Source organism: Podarcis raffonei, chromosome 13, assembly GCF_027172205.1.
Source record: "Podarcis raffonei isolate rPodRaf1 chromosome 13, rPodRaf1.pri, whole genome shotgun sequence".
In the NCBI taxonomy this organism is placed as follows: Eukaryota; Metazoa; Chordata; class Lepidosauria; order Squamata; family Lacertidae; genus Podarcis; species Podarcis raffonei.
This window is the reverse complement of record NC_070614.1, coordinates 15,411,632-15,428,032: the sequence shown is the minus strand read 5'-3', so window position 1 is coordinate 15,428,032 and position 16,401 is coordinate 15,411,632. Positions and strand designations below refer to the sequence as shown.

Below are 16,401 nucleotides of genomic sequence, written 5' to 3'. Positions count from 1 at the left end.
GGGAAGAAGCACAGCAAGACGGAAACAGCCCAAAGACTGGACCTCGGTAACCATCTTCAGTGGCCCAGGCTGCCTGGTTATAGCTTCCCCCTGCTAGTCGGTTGCAAGAGGTGCAGTTGTTGTAAACAAAAATTGCCCTTTTCCCTTATTGGTAGGAGAGAATAACAGAGGCCAACCAGAGAATATTGAGAAGCAAAGCAGCTAGTAAGCTTGATCTTTATTGATCTGTTGCAACAAGGTGCTCCCCTCACCCACAGGAGAGAGGAGGAACCCAGAACAATAGCGTGCAAGGCCTTATAAAGACTTTTGAAATTGCCACCCTGTAGATCAAGACCACCCCCAGAAACATCATACATACATACATCACAGAAGGGGTGTAACCTAAGACCACCCCTCAGATACATCAACCTCTGGCACTGACTACCCACAGTCCCCAGGGCCACCTTTGCACTCCTAACAAGATGTGCGGCTATGGGACGGGTCTTTCCCTAAACCCCTTTTATTCCTGATGCCACCACAGATGATATCGATCATGATATTTCACCCTGATGTAGCCCAGTGTGAGGCATGCGGATGAAATCTGTTTTTTAAAAAAACCCAAGCAATGGTTTCATTACGGCTTGAGTACGACTTGCATCTTGTTTTTCCTTTATTACATGGGTAGGCAAACTAAGGCCTGGGGGCCGGATCCTGCCCAATCGCCTTCTCAATCCGGCCTGCAGATGGTCTGGGAATCAGCATGTTTTTACATGAGTAGAATGTGTCCTTTTATTTAATATGCATCTCTGGATTATTTGTGGGGCCTACCTGGTGTTTTTACATGGGTAGCATGTGTGCTTTTATTTAAAATGCATCTCTTGGTTATTTGTGGGGCATAGGAATTTGTTCATTCCCCCCCCTCAAAATATAGTCTGGCCCCCCACAAGGTGTGAGGGAGAGTGAACCGGCCCCCTGCTGAAAAAAATTGCTGACCCCTGCTATTACAACTACAGCAGTGGGGATTAAACTACTGATCCTAAACTGATCATAAGCCTGACCCTGCTTCAGATGTAACTACCATCCCCTACCGAACCAACAGCTCTCAACTGACTCCCAACTGCCTCACCGCCAACATTCAAACTCCTTTTCAACATTCAAACCCCTTTTCAAACCCAACTGCCTCATCGCCAACATTCAAACCCCTTTTTCCAATCTCCAGCAACATTCCACGCTCCCTCTTTCCCTCTCCCTCCCTTTAATAATTCTAATATAATTACCTTCCTTTTTTGTAAATTTATTTGGTTTTTCAAATTAAAGTTTTGCAATCCAACATACATCATAAAAACAAGATTCCAAAGAATCTCCTGGACTTCCCCCTCCTCCCCTTGGTGGAACCTATGGTTAGTCATTTCCTCCTGCATCTTTTATAACAATCCAAATCTTTTACATCTCCATTATATCCAAAATTCACCATTGAACTACCAGTGTTATTCCAATCCTACTAATGATTTTAACAGTTTACAGTGATTTTTAAGATAAATTATAAATTTTCCCCATTATTAAAATTTTGGTCTTCCTGATTTCTGATTCTTCTGGTAATTTTTGCCATTTTGGCATAATCCATCGACTTAATCTGCCATTCTTCACTGGTCTGGACTTTATCTTCTTTCTATCTCTGGGCCAATAACATCCGCATAGCCGTGGTCGCATACATAAATAATCTTTTCTGCTCCATTGCGATTTCTTTCTTTTTTAAAAATATTTTTATTGGGTTTTACAATTTTATCATCATCGCAATCATTATTTCAACAAAACAAAATAAAGTGTAGATCCCCAACTGCCCCGCCCCCCGGTGACTTCCCTCAACTTCCTTTTCTGTTTTTTTTGGCATATTATCTCTCCCTGCTTATTTCTTATTCTTCACAGTTGGTTTTTTTTAAAATAGTTATTGTTATTCTCTTATCATTTTAACATGGTATTTCTATTTCTATATTTGTTTTTTTGCTCCATTGCAATTTCGGCACCTCTAATGTACAGTAATTACCTTCCTTTCCATATTACATCCATGCAATATTTTACGCACCCTACTCTCTGTAATCATACTGTTAAAAGCCCTGGAGCTTCCCATTCCTGGTTCCTAGGAAACGGAGGCGAGCAAGCTGACTTAAGCTCTTGCCTCCTCCCACTGCATGTTCATCTATGTTCTAAAAAGCAGATATTCCCCCTCCCCCCCAAAAATGATGTTGGGAACTGTAGTGTGTTATAGTTAATGATTAAAAACCGGAGGGCGAGGTGAGAAGGGGATGTCGGAAACCCCATACCTAAATTTACCCTGGGCAGGTTAGAGAATTTCTGCTGCCCTTAAAGAGAGATTAAATTTGTTGAACGTTTACTCCATGTCAATTCATTGGTTGAACTGCTGTTGAACGTTTTTATATGTAAGCCCCCTTGCATTCCATCAGGCAGAAAGGCAGGGTATAAATAAATTCTTAATAATAACTACCATTACTACCCGATTTTCCACACAAAAATACAAAGGGGGATCCTGAACATAAGCATGCAATGAAAGGGAGGTGGAACTAAAACCCTTCCTTTTACCATTCTGAGTGTGACTTGTCTCCAATCACAGATTCCTCATCTATGTTCTAAAAAGCAGATATTCCCCCCCCCCAAATGGTGTTGGGAACTATAGTTTGTTATGGTTTCTGGGAATTTTAGAGGGAAGCTACAATCCCCAGGATCCTTTGGGAGAAGTCATGTGCTTAAAATGCTCATTGGAGGCATCATAGAATCATAGAACTGTGAAGTTTCTCTTTTTTATAATAATTTTTATTCATTTTCAATTACCATCCAAGAATAGCCTCTTTATAACAATACCAAATTATAATACAATTACTAATAATCTAGGTGGCCCCCACGGGCTAGATTTCATGGTTTGATTATTTTCTTTTTTTCTGTGTTCCAAAATCTAATTAATTTCAATTACATTCCAGTCAAAATAATAATCCTTTATACAACAACTGCAATATTAATAACTTCCATTCGTGTTGACACATTAAATGATTTTTAGAACTACAAGTGAGGCACTCAGACTATATCCTTGTTCTTCCTGTGTGTGGCAATTATTCTGTCCTTGATGTTTCTTCCTGTCCTTGTAAAATGTTATGTTATGTAAAATGTCAGGGAAGTTTTTAATGTGTGATTTTACTGTATTTTTGGTTTCTGTGGAAGCCGCCCCGAGTGGCTGGGGAAACCCAGCCAGATGGGCGGGGTACAAATAATAAATTATTATTATTATTATTATTATTATTATTATTATTATTATTATTATTATTATTTTATACAAAAAGTATATAAGGATTGGTGAATCTTTAAAGAATATTTAGAAAACGATGGAATAAAAGGAAACATCTTGGCAGAATTAGACTGATCCCTGTATTGCATAAATATAAGTTTGTAGGGAGGTAAAAAGAAATTATATAAGAAATATGTAACTGTGCGGTATAAAGTAATGGATAGACAAAGTACAGTGAGATTAATTGGAAGTCAGTTTTAAATTTCTTTTCTATAAATTTTATAATTGTGTTCAATACCAGAAGTATATATAATTATATTAATCTTCTTATATCTTATAGTGTGGTGGTTTGTTTGATTTTTCTGTTATTTGTTTTTTTGAGTGTATGTTTGTTTACTTTGTATGTACGTCTGTTTTTCATAAATGTATTTATTTTAAATTAATAAAGATATATTTTAAAAAAGTAAAATGTTATGTCTATCTCTTCCCAAGGGTCATGTTTCTAGTCCGAACCCCTACAATGCAGGAATCTCAACCAAGATCATCCAAGGCCATCCAGCCTCTGCTTAAAAACCTCCAGCAAAGGAGTCCGCCGCCTTCTAAGAGATTCCTTTCCACTGTCAAAGAGTGTAAAAGGAGAATGGGGAGCGTACCTTTCTGCATGAGATCAAGAAAGGAAGCGCTCCAGCTCCTCAAGAAGTTGATCAGCCAAGCTTCCTTTGGAAGTTGTGGCCTGTTAATTCCTTTGGGGATCGATTCCTCACACGTGCCAGGAGGAGATCACATCCTGCTTCCTTCACAGGGCCATGTTTCCAGAGAATGGTCCGCGTCTCCAGCTCCCAACCTGAAGGGGAAGGGGGCAATCAAGCCATCCATATGGTTCCTGGTTGCCCCTTTTGGATCCCAGTGCAGCCTAGCGAAGAGCAAAGCTGTTAACACACCCGCGTTTGCTTGGCACACAACCCAAGCGGAAGCGGAACGCAGGGCCTTTCCCCAAGAGGTATGGTGTGTATACAATCTATGGTTTTAAGGAAAAGGCCTCTGGCGGGATTTAGCTTGCACAGGGCAGGAGCATACTGAGATTTATTTTGTATTATCTGTTTGCACCATCACTGTGTGCGGCCCTTGAGAAAGAGGTTCATGCCCCAAGGGGCTTACAATCTTTAATTTGACACGGGGAGGCAACAGGGAAAGGTTGAGGGTCCAAGGTGGTTCCTGAGTCCTGCTGAAAGACAGAAGCCAGGGTCTGTGAGTTTAGATTTAAGTGCCTGGTGTGGGTGTGACAGCTGAATGTGCTTCTGATGGGACGTTCTGTCCATGGAGTTCAGTCTGTGGTTTCCCCATTCACATGTGCAACTTCACTTGAAGTTGCAGTCATACAATATATGAAACGGCTTGCCTCATCTGAACATCGGCTGCTGTTTTTCTCCCAGAGGGCCTAAAGGACCCACCAAGGAAAGGGCCAGAGGAAGGTTTGAAGGAAATAAAAAGTAAGGCAAAAATATGATTGTTTATAATAATAATCATAATTTTATTATTTATTCCCCGTCCATCTGGCTGGGTTTCCACATCCACTCTGGGCGGCTCCCAACAGAACACTAAAATCAGAATAAAACTTCCAACATTAAAAACGTCCCTAAACAGGGCTGCCTTCAGATGTCTTCTAAAAGTCAGATAGTTGTTTATTTCCTTGACATCTGGTGGGAGGGCGTCCCACAGGGCGGGCACCACTACCAAGAAGGCCCTCTGCCTGGTTCCCTGTAACCTCACTTCTCACAGTGAGGGAACTACCAAAAGGCCCTTGGAACTGGACCTCAGTGTCCAGGCTGAGCGACATGGGTGGAGACGCTCCTCCAGGTATACTGGGACGAGGCTGTTTAGGGCTTTAAAGGTCAACACCAACACTTTGAATTAACACATACAATCAGGATCCGCCCTCAGACCTGCGTTTATAGGGCAATATAGTGGTACCTCAGGTTACATACGCTTCAGGTTATAGACTCCGCTAACCCAGAAATAGTGCTTCAGGTTAAGAACTTTGCTTCAGGATGAGAACAGAAATCGTGCTCTGGCGGCACGGCAGCAGCAGAAGGCCCCATTAGCTAAAGTGGTGCTTCAGGTTAAGAACAGTTTCAGGTTAAGAACGGACCTCTGGAACGAATTAAGTACTTAACCCGAAGTACCACTGTATATAAATTCAAGAAACAACAATTAGGATAGAAAGGAAAGGGTTAAGGGAGAAAAGCTGCTGGAGGAGTAAGAAGTGAATATAAAAAGAACAAGAAAGAGGGATGAAAGTTTTGCATAGCATAGGGAGGACATGGTACAAGTTGAGCAGAAAAGGAGAATGAAAGAAGAAGAACCTTTCTGCATGAGATCAGAAAGGAGGGACTCTAGTTCCTCAAGAAGCTGGTCAGCCAAGCTTCCTTTGGAAGTAATGGCAAGTTAATTCCATTGGGAATCCATTCCTCACATATGCCAAGAGGATACTATATCCTGCTTCCTTCACAGGGCCACGCTTCTGGAGAATGGTCTGCGTCTCCAGCTCCCAGGCTGATGGGCAAGAGTGCAACCAAGGCGTCCGTGCAGTTCCTGGTTTCCCTTTCTGGATCCCAGGTCAGCCCTACCAAGGCACTGAAGGAATCCTCATAGAAGCATCTTTGTCCTCGTGCCTCTTCGCCACTTCCCATTGTTTACGTGGGTATGGCGCCTCCTCAGCCATTTGTTGCGTGCCGGACTTTGGGCCAGAACTTGGCTGCTACATCCTCACTAAAGGAGAGCTCCAGGATAGGAGGTAGGAGAAACTATCCATTGCGTGACCCATAGGAAAGCTTTCCTTTCCTTGGTGGGTCCTTTAGGCCCTCTGGGAGAAAAACAGCAGCCGATGTTCAGATGAGGCAAGCCATTTCATATATTGTATGACTGCAACTTCAAGTGAAGTTGCACATGTGAATGGGGAAACCACAGACTGAACTCCATGGACAGAACGTCCCATCAGAAGCACATTCAGCTGTCACACCCACACCAGGCACTTAAAACTAAACTCACAGACCCTGGCTTCTGTCTTTCAGCAGGACTCAGGAACCACCTTTCCCTGTTGCCTCCCCATGTCAAATTAAAGATTGTAAGCCCCTTGGGGCATGAACCTCTTTCTCAAGGGCCGCACACAGTGATGGTGCAAACAGATAATACAAAATAAATCTCAGTATGCTCCTGCCCTGTGCAAGCTAAATCCCGCCAGAGGCCTTTCCCTTAAAACTATAGATTGTATACACACCATAGACTGGTGCTAGCATGGCTTGGAGCCAGGCGCCTGCTGATGTCTCTGCTTTGCAGCGAGGGAAAGCAGCAGCCTAGCTTTGGGAACTGCCTCTGTTGTCCTGTCCTCATCCCGGGAGAGATTGGAGCCAGAAGGAGGACAGATGACTGGGGCAGGAGGAAGGAGGGGGTCCTTATGAAACACTGCTGGATCAGGCCCATGGTCCATCATCCCCTTCCCTCTGGGGCTTCCCAGATGTCTGCAAGCAGGATTCAAGCACAAGAGCCCTCTGCCCACCTATGGCTTCCAAAAACTTCTTTGGAGAAGCATAGCTGCCTCTCACTGTGGAGGCAGAGTGTTGCCATCATGGCTAGTAGCCTTTGATAGCTCTCACCTCCATTGAATCGTCTAATCCTCTTTCAAAGCCATCTTATCTGAGATGCTCTTCCGGTGCATCTGATTCTCCCATGCTTCATTGTTCCAGCAAGAAGGTGGCAGGCTATTGTGAGGTCGGCAGTGTGATCTTGCCCTCGCACCATACAAAGTTACAGCTGGTTCGTAATTGCATGCACATCATTACCCGATCCAGTGCTTTTCTTTAGAGAAAAAGTTTCCAGTACAGTACTGCATATCCTTGAGTACCCCCAGAAAAAAGCACCAATTATATCACAACCACCGCACCATACATTCAAAGCCCTCTTCTACCACTTTCAAGGTCTTGATTTTTAAAAGTATCTTTCAAAAACAAAACAAAACACCAAAGTCCTTTTTGCTGGGGATAATTCAGACGGAAATTCCCAGGTGTCAAAAAAGGTTGTTTATCTATGCCACTACTGCAGACTGTGTTTCATTAGCCCAAAAATGGAAAACGAGCGAGGTCCCAACTAAAGAAGAATAGCAACTTAAACTGACAGAATATGTGCAGCTTGCAGACTTAACATATAGAATAAGAGAACAAGAATAACATACATTTAGAGAAGACTGGAAAACGTTTATTGAATACATGGGAAATAACTGTGTCCACTTAAAAACGTTGGCAGCATTAAGATAAATTCAACAGTGTAAATAAGTTTTGATGGATGTAATAATGGGATACTGAAGGGTTTAGTTTTTGTAAAATATGCAGAGATTCATGAAATGCAAAGGAACAAGGGTAGAAAGATAAGCTACATTTGCAGGGGCAGTGGTCACAAGCCACTCTCAGGACAGCTGCTGAATGGGAGTATTAAGAATGGGAAAACAGCTCATCTTTGAATCTTGAATATAAACAGAAGACTACACAGCAGCGTTATGCATTATTTTCTTAGCCCCACCGGTGTAGGGATAGCAGCACAGGATAAAGGTACAGGACTGCTTCAGGACCCTTCCAGCCCAACCTGCAACAGGGGTACTAGACGACATTGCAGGCTTCTTGTAATGGCCCTAACTCCAACATCATAGCTGTCAACTTTCAGATTTGAAAATAAGGTATCAGCAGCCTTGAAAATAAGGAATCAGCAGCCTCACCTGTCCCGGGGACAGTCTACAGGATATCTAACAATTCAGGATAGCAGTGGGAAGTGGCGCTGGAATAAGGGAATTTCCCGCAAAAAAAGGGAAGGTTGACAGCTATGTCCAACATGCAATACTCAAAGTGAATTACACTGCAGAGCCGTCATACTCCCAGCCGCAACCACTTCAGACTTTCATGATGGGATAATGAACTGCGTTTGTATGGAAATCTGCATTTTTTAAAACGTCTAAAAGCAAAACAAGGGTTTCCCTCCCCGCACATCAAATGAGTTTCAATTAGAGGAGCACAGACTATTTGCTGCTACCATTTTGTTCGGCGGTATGCATGCCGGCATACATTTAAAGGGGCATTAACATCTTGGCTTTCTGCAGATTTCGGGGGGGGGGGGAATAAGCAAAATTAGCAAAACAGCACATGTTCAGTATAAATTAAAAAATAATAATTCAGTTCTCTCTATCCCGAGGACTCAGGATTCGTATCATAACTTTCAAAACCAATGAAACCGATAGATAGCGCAAGTGACTTTCACAATGATGAAAAGCAAATGCATAAAATAATAACAGTAATTGCACGTCTGAAGAGGACGGTAGTGTGCAAAAGCCGATGCCATGGCAGATTTGTGTTAATCTTTGATGTCTCACTTCCAAAGATGCTGCACAGAACTCTTTTTTTTATCCACTTTTGAAGAAGAGCAGGATGAGTCATTTACTATAGGGCTCAAGTATGATAGCAATTTAACTATGTGATGCTTTGACTTGTTAAGTGTTACCAGGCAATGGCTGTCCCGATACAATCCGGAAGAGCTCTTGATTTCCTTCCAGTGCTGGCGCAGTCGTTTTTAATTCACATGGAATTTTAGCTGCCCTCGCCTCATACTAAAAGAATGCTCAGGACCTGATTTTATGTGCCTGAAAAAAAGAGGAGGTGGAGGAAGCGGTTAGCAGCAGATAAAAGTACCAGAGAGCCTGGCATTAATGCACTAAAATAATGCTACAGTGACTGGGCAACCTTCCTCTGTTAGGGAGATTGCATTTAATAGTCTGGGGTGGCAAGGGGGATTTTCCTTTAATGGATGCTAATTTGGGAGCTATTGCAGGTATCATTTGTTATGGCCATGCAAGGGCCTAAGCTCCCATATTTCAGACACATGGTTCATACCGTGCTTTTTTCTGGGGGGGATGCATACCCCTAAACATTCTGTGGATCTAAGTTTGGCCTCATTGAGAGGCAGGATTTCAATATGAGTAGGAAAATGAGAGTACCCCTAAACATTTTTTTTAGGAAAAAGAGCACTGGGTTCATTTATTTAGATATGTGTGCATTTATGAATATTTGTTCTATAATTGTGACCTTTGAATTGTTAGAGCAATGTTCACCTGATCCTGGAGGAATAGATCAAAGGAAGGCTCTTCATAAGAGCTGGATCAGGCCAGTGGCCCACCTACAGCAACATCGTGGTCTCACTCGGTTCTGACTCCCCCTAAAATAAATCTTGGCTAGCCCATGTTCAGAAGCATTATATTGTATTGTATTGTATTATATTATATTATATTAATTATTGCAATAGAAGAGTTTTGTTTAGAATAGCATTTCCTAATCTGTGGGTCACACAGCCTGTGCAAGTGGATCACAGGCTTTAGAAGTAAACCCCAAGAATCAGTCCTTAACTGATATGAACGCCTCTAGTTTTGTTAGCATGATAATACTGTTTTGACGTTTGTAACTCAACATCAGAAAGACTCAAGCTCTATTATCACAGGGCTGCCATATGTCCCTGTTTCTCCAGGACATGTCCGGGAATCTGACTGTGAAAATGAAGTCCAGGCGGAATTTCGCCGAATTGGAAAACCTGGACGCATGGCAACTAGGGCGATGTTCTGAAAAAACCTCAACTACTTAAATAAATGTTTTGTTTTTTTTGTTATGTTGGATATGTGATTGTAAAACTTTAATTTGAAAAACCAAATAAATAAATTTATATATATACAGTGGTACCTTGGTTTAAGAACAGCTTAGTTTATGAACAACTTGGATTAAGAACGCTGCAAACCTGGAAGTAGGTGTTTTGGTTTGTGAACTTTGCCTTGGAAGCAGAACATGTTCCGCTTCCTGTTGAGTGTGTTCCATTTGTAAATTGAGTCCCCCACTGCTATGGGAAAGCACACCTTGGTTTAAGAACGCTTTGGTTTAAGAATGGACTTCTGGAACGGATTAAGTTTGTAAACCAAGGTACTGTATATATAAAAAAGAGAAACGTAACTGAATTTGACAATTGAATAAAAACGTCAAGTAAACCCTCCATCATGCATGCTGGGGTGTGCTTCTTGGTTTCATATTTACCCGTTTTAGAATCTTGTAGCTGTAGTATGAATAGCTTAGTTACTTTTTTATTCTGTCTGGAAGGATGTGAGCGAGTGTTGAGGAACAGAGTCCACCTTGCTGACAAGGAACCAATGTTTCCTTCATTGCAGCTATAAAGGAATAAGGGCACAATCACAACAGTGCTGACAAACCAAGATAAGGTTTCAAGAGGGGTTCACTGAAAGTTTAATCCTACGTGCCCTACTTAGAAAAAAAAAATCTTTAAAAGCATTCAAACATCAGGAACATTCGAATACAGTCCTTCCTGTTGCCTCTGCAGCGTCATTAATATGTTTTATAATTGTAGTATTATTATTTAGAAGAACCACAGATTAAGATGTGAAACAAGACAAAACTCCGAAAACAAAGTTCCTAAGCATTAAACTGGGAACCAGCATCGCACAAGTCTATACACATTCCATGTTAGGCACCATCTAGTGGCCTATTTCCATACAAAACTCATGAAACTGCCCTCCTGGCTTATCTAATGCTATTTATGTGAGCGTCCGTCTGATACTGGGGAGTGGGTGGAAGCAGCAGCAACATTTGTAATCTCTGTCTGCATGTATGAAAAGAGCCACAAAGCTTGATTTTGCTCGGGTTTTCCACCCCTAGCAAGCTACAAGTAGTTCACACCACAAACCTATATGTCTGCGCAGAAGGAAATCCCATTGGGTTAAATAGAGTTTGCACCCAGATAAACGTTCTAGGTCGGATTATACCCTCAGTCTATAGGATTATAGCACTGAGGTTACACACCGTTAAACTAAGCCCTTACAGGTGTTCCATTAATTTATATTTTATCTTCATCAATTCTCAGGTGATCATTCTTATTTCTGGGCTGCCAAAAGCTTATCTACTACTGCCTACAGCCCAAGTAACAACTGAAATGACCCAAGGACCCAGAGGTGGCTGAAGAGCTGGAAACCCAGATTAAGGTAGCATTTAAAGCACTCTTGTAAACTTTGGGTCTGTCAAGGAAACTAGACTACAATTCATGCCTAAAGAAGGGGAAATGAGGAAGAACACTGTTGCACTAAAGAAAACACGAAGTACAAGGAAGTTGGGCTATATAGCCTAAAAATGTGGACGAGTAAACCTACAGCTGGGGACTCAGGTGGCGCTGTGGGTTAAACCACAGAGCCTAGGACTTGCTGATCAGAAGGTCGGCGGTTCGAATCCCCGTGATGGGGTGAGCTCCCGTTGCTCAGTCCCAGCTCCTGCCAACCTAGCAGTTTGAAAGCACGTCAAAGTGCAAGTAGATAAATAGGTACCGCTCCGGCGGGAAGGTAAACAGCGTTTCTGTGCACTGCTCTGGTTCGCCAGAAGCGGCTTAGTCATGCTGGCCACATGACCCGGAAGCTGTACGCCGGCTCCCTCGGCCAATAAAGCGGGATGAGTGCCGCAACCCCAGAGTCGGTCACGACTGGACCTAATGGTCAGGGGTCCCTTTACCTTTACCTTAAACCTATAGCTAAGGCTTAGCACAGTATTTAATAGAACAAGCTGTCTCCCCCCAACCTTTTCTTTGTAGTGGCTTTGTCCTTATGCTTTTTAGCCGTCCAGTATGCAGCGATTTAAGAAATTAAAGCTTCTTCTTTTAGGAAAGCAAGTGGCAAAGTGTCATTAGCTGAGTTTCTAGCATCCTATCAGTTCAAGGTGCAACAAATATAATTCTCACCTCGTTGGTTTAAATTTAAATTTGTAACGTGCCATTTGTGGTCCCAATCCACCTGAGCTGATATGAGGATGCTAAATCCGCAACAGCAGTTCTCATTTTCTGCTTCTGAGGGGCAGTTTCCACATTGAGCTTTCCGCTGAACAAACCCTGGGAGTTTGCCATGGAATTGAACGTGCTGAAAAGGATTCAGAGAAATGTTTTAGATAATACAGTGGTACCTCGGGTTAAGTAAGTTCTTAACCTGAAGCACCACTTTAGCTAATGGGGCCTCCTGCTGCCGCTGCGCCGCCGGAGCACAATTTCTGTTCTTATCCTGAAGCAAAGTTCTTAACCCGAGGTACTATTTCTGGGTTAGTGGAGTCTGTAACCTGAAGTGTATGTAACCTGAAGCATATGTAACCCGAGGTACCACTGTATATTAGAACAGCACCACCACTGGATTCGGCCAAAGAGTCATGGGCATAGCCAGGATTTTAGTTGGGGGGGGGGGGAAGAACCTCAGTTCACTATGTATTTTTATTGATTATGGGGGGGGCAGATGCCCCTCCCTGCCCCCTGGCTACGCCCATGCCAAAGGCCCAGTTAATCCACTGTCCTGCTCTCACAGTAGCCAACAAAAACCCTGTGAGAAGCCTCTGAAGCAGGAACTGATCTCAATAGAACTCTTCCCACCCATACTCCCCAGCAGCTGACATTCAGGGGCACAATTCAAAGTGCTGGTCATTAGCTATAAAGCCCTAACGCAGCTTAGGTGCAAGCTATCCGAAAGACTGCATTTCTGAAACCTGCCTGGGTTTTGTGATTTTCAGGGGACGGCCCTTCTCCTGGTCCTGCCACCCTTGCAGGGACACTTGGTGGGGACGCAGGAGGGCCTTCTTGGTGATGGCTGCTCCAAGACAAGGGTGGCGCTGTGGTCTAAATCACTGAGCTTCTTGAGCTTGCCGATCAGGTCAGCGGTTTGAATCCCTGCGTGGAGTGAGCTCCTGTTGCTCTGTCCCAGCTCCTGCCAACCTGGCAGTTCGAAAGCATGCCAGTGCAAGTAGATAAATAGATAGCGCTGCGGCGGGAAAGTAGATGGCGTTTCCGTGCGCTCTGGTTTCCATCGCGGTGTCCCATTGTGCCAGAAGTGGTTTAGTCATGCTGGCCACATGACCTGGAAAGCTGTCTGCGGACAAACGCCAACTCCCTTGGCCTGAAAGCGAGATGAGCACCACACCCCCGAGTCAACTTTTTACCTTTTTTGCTCCAATACAACTTGAGAACTCCTTCCCTAGAGAAGCTGAACTGGTTCCCCCCCTTGTTGTCTTTCCACAGGCTTTTAAGAACTGATCATTTTTAACAAAAGGGCTGGTGCCCTGCTGTTTTGGGTGCGATTGTCTGTATGTTTTTAATAGATCTTTCCTACAGGGAGAGAGTTTTAATTCTATTAATGTTTGATTGTTTTAAATTATAGGTGCCCCCTCATATTTTTAGCTATTCTTACATTATCTGAAAACCACCCTGAGTCCCTGCCGGGTGGGGGGGGGAGGTAGGGTATAATAATAATAATAGTAGTAGTACATTGGTCTGCTGCCTTTGTGTCAGAGAGCAGAAACTCTGTAAGGAGACACGGTGCATCTCACAGCATGTTCTTTTTATGACAGCTATGGGAAGCTGCATTGCATGTTTTCGTTACGTCCACTTTACTAGTGCATTCTCGTTTATTGTTGTCCCCTTTATCGGGGAAGGTCTCTACCTAACTTGTGCTACTCCTCTCATAACAGAACAATAAAGCAGAACTTTCCAAACTTTGCGTTGTGACACATTAGCATCTTCAACATAGTGTGTAGGCTGGAAAGGGGATAGTTTCACCTCTGCTTTGCTGGTAAAATGGAATTACCGTGTCGCGAAATGTTGCATGTCTAAAAAGTGCGCCACCAGCATGAAAAGGTTGGAAAACTCTGCAATAAAAATTATTTTTTCTTTTTTAAAAATGCAATTAAATTGCAAATCAAGGGTCCACCTAGGCTGACATCCTGTCTTATCCTCCATATCCATCCTCAATAGCAAAACCAAAGTAGCTGCTTGAAATATCCCAAAGGCATTGCATTTTTAAAAAAGAAAGAAAAAAGGTTGGAGCATTAGCCTCTCCAACCTGGACTCACTCATGAAAACCATTGAGGAATATGGATAGAAAATTTACAGCATTAAAATTATATGAAAATGATACATCAATGGTACTGTTATAAGAATTCTATGGTCCCAAGTATAAAATAAACGTTCCTAAATGTACAAGGGAAACACATACATAAGTATATAAACCACGTGTCTGAAATAGTACAGGAGAGCAATCCTGAAGTCATTGACTCTCCCAAACCATTCTGACCCTCCCAAATTGACCTCAAATATTTCTTGGCAAGGAGGAAGAAAATGGAAAAGCCTCTTCATTGTCTTTTGCTTACCTGTCTTAAGGACATATTTGTGTATGAATAGGGTGAGCCTGTGGCCTGGATTCAGGAATTAAAGTATTTACCATCACAGAAGAATGGCAGGGCTGCCCAGGTAAAGCAATCAGTGACCACTGTCAGGTATCCTGGCAGACAGGATTTCTGCTGTAGACAGCCTCCTGTGATGTATTTCTGCCATAGCTGTCAACTTACAGATTTGAAAATAAGGGACCAGCAGCCTTGGACCAGCAGCCAAAATAAAGGACCTGTAGCCTCAACTGTTCCAGGCACTCCAGTCTTCCTGTCCTCCTGCAGTCTGGTCAAACTCATGCTGGCAGCTTCGAGAACAATGTCCAATCAACTTTGTAACCAGAGGTTCAACTGAATAGAATCTGAATCACATGCACCACAACGCCTATGCAGCCTCAACTTAAGATGGCTCCCCGGCCTTGCTTTGCACTGCAAAGTTTGCAGCAGCATGTGCAACAAAATGGCGTTCAGCATTCAAAACCCCCCTCAGCTTGCATTAACTAGCCACACACAAGGCATGCAAGCTCCACCCCCCAGTCATTCTTAGACTTCTTATTGGGTTCTTAGACTTCAAGCAACACAGTTGGAGCCTCCCTCCTCCCTGGCCGGGAGGGAGAGGAGCTGCTTCCTTTGAAATTTAAGGGTACATCATTTAAGGGACATTTAAGGGACATCCATCAATAAGGGACAGCAGCGGGACATGGTGCTGGAATAAGGGACTGTCCCTTCAAATAAGGGACACTTGACAGCTATGATTTCTGCTGTAGACCTGCCTCCTTCTGTGATGTATGTATGATGTTTTTGGGAGTAGTCTTGAGCTACAGGGTTAGCAATTTTAAAAGTCTATATAAGGGCTTGTGCACCATTGTTCTGGGTTCCTCCTCTCTCCTGCATGTGGTGAGTGAGGACCCTGTTGCAACAGTTTAATATAGATCAGGGTTACCAGCTGCTTTGCTTCTCAATATTCTCTGGTTGGCCTGTTATTTTCTCCTACCAACAGGGAACCCACTTAAGGACTCTATACGGGCTCTTGGATACCCCATAAGGGAAAGGAGCAGTTTTTCTTATAACAGTACCTACCACCAAGTAAACTGGCAAAAATGTATAAATCTAAAGCAAATACTGTAAGTGTTGGAAATGTAAAGAGAAAGAAGGTTCTTTTTATCATATGTGGTGGTCTTGTAGCAACGTTAAAGCTTAATGGGAATTGATATATAATGAATTGAAAAAAATGTTTAAAATAATGTTTGTAAAAAAAAACAAAACCCAGAAACTTTGCTTTTGGAAATTATAGGGACAGAACTATCCAAACTGTACAGAAATTTATCCATGTATGCGACTACAGTGGCTAGAATGTTACTTGCCCAAGAATGGAAAGAAGTCCCAGCGAAAGAAGAATGGATTCCAAAACTTTTGGAATATGCAGAAACTGCAAAACTTACCAAAAAAATTGGAAATCAAGGTAACAAACTTTTTATAAAGTTGGCGTAAAAATGAGATAGGATCTTACTACCATATGTGGTAGACTTGTATGGTTATAAGCGAGTTTTGGAATAACATACATTATGAATTTAAGAAATTATTTAAATTTACTTTTAAAAAAAGACCGGATATTTTCCTTCTAGGAATACTGCCAACAGAAATAAAGCAAAATACAAGACCACTGCTTATGTACTCAATTACAGCTGCAAGAATATTGGTAGCAAGAAGCTGGAAATGTGAAACACCTACAAGACAGGATGCTATAACTGATATTCTTTTCTTATTGTTAATTCTCTTTTGTTCTTTTTATTTTTATTCTCTTTATTCTTTCTCTTTTTAACTTCGTGTTTAATTTTGTAGTAACCATTTTGTAAT

At 42.5% G+C, this 16,401-nt stretch overlaps 1 long non-coding RNA gene across 3 annotated transcripts; it reads left to right on the top strand.

Annotated features, from left to right (window-relative positions):
* The first annotated feature begins 2,648 nt into the window (after positions 1-2,648).
* On the top strand, positions 2,649-16,350 carry LOC128400019 (uncharacterized). Of its 3 annotated transcripts, XR_008327294.1 has the most exons (5): positions 2,649-3,157; positions 3,330-4,274; positions 11,228-11,345; positions 15,839-16,006; positions 16,170-16,350. It is a non-coding gene; the product is annotated as an uncharacterized LOC128400019 (long non-coding RNA). The 3 variants fall into 3 exon arrangements; XR_008327293.1 differs by lacking the exons at positions 2,649-3,157; positions 3,330-4,274 and adding an exon at positions 6,006-6,068 and having other exon boundaries at positions 16,185-16,350; XR_008327292.1 differs by lacking the exons at positions 2,649-3,157; positions 3,330-4,274 and adding an exon at positions 6,006-6,068.
* Positions 16,351-16,401: the final 51 nt, after the last annotated feature.